We start from the raw sequence: 1,129 nt of genomic DNA, 5'->3' as shown, positions 1-1,129 counted from the left end.
TGAGTTTTTTTTTTTTTAATCAAAGTTAGAAATGAAACTTGAATCCACAATTTTTATATGACTATAAAAAAATTATATCATTTAAGTTATAACTCGTTAATATGAATCATAAGTTAAAAGTAGTAAAAAAGACTAGTTTTATTGGATCAATTTACTTAATCCGTCACAAAAAACATTAGCAGAATAAATTAACTAATTTAAATTAATTTAATATAGTTAGTTTATTAATTTATTTAAATAAATATTAAAAATTTAAATTTTGTTTTATACATACAGTAATGTATTAATTAATAATTATTAATTAATGACAAATTTTTAAATAAAACTCAAATTTAGAACGAATTAATTTTTAATTTATTAAGTTAAAGGAAAAAAAAAAGTCTATTAAATCTATCTCGTTTATTTGGTGAGTTCTGTTAGGATAGGACAATTTGACCCGGTAGACCAAAGTTGTTGTATCATTTTTGTGATTTTCAGTGTTATATTTTTAATTTGTTTATAAGTTTGTATATATATATGTTTCTATTGGATACATGCTTATATTCCTAATTTGATATTTTGAACAATATTAGAAGTGTAAAAATGATAAATTTTGGTGTTTTTTTAATGGATTAATAATTAAATTAATTTTGAAAAAATAAAATATTTTTTAAATTTGATTTTAAAAGATTTTTTCAATTAAATTAGTTATTTAAAAATTGTGAATTAATTATATTTGTCTTCCAATTACTTCATTAACAATTTATTTTTAAAGATTGATGTTATAAAACATTAATTGATAACATATATAATACCTGATATGTCTAATTGGATATTAATTAAATATTTTTATGAAAATTTATTAATTTAGTCATTTTTTTCAATTACAAAAATTCTATTCCTAATATGACTTAGTGACTAAATTGATAGATTTTTGTAAACATATTTAGTTAACGTCTAATTGAACATATTATGTGTCATGCATGCTATCAGTTAATATTTTATATCGTCAATTATTGACGAAAATTATGAGTGAAGTAACTAAAAGACATATATGATTAATTTGTAATTTTTTAAGGATCAATTTAATTGAAAAAATCTTTTAAAGATAAATTTAAAAAATATTTTATCTTTTTAAAAATTAATTTGA

This window comes from Arachis duranensis, chromosome 5 (assembly GCF_000817695.3).
Source record: "Arachis duranensis cultivar V14167 chromosome 5, aradu.V14167.gnm2.J7QH, whole genome shotgun sequence".
NCBI lineage: Eukaryota > Viridiplantae > Streptophyta > Magnoliopsida > Fabales > Fabaceae > Arachis > Arachis duranensis.
The sequence above is the reverse complement of the archived record's forward strand: the minus strand, read 5'-3'. Positions refer to the sequence as shown.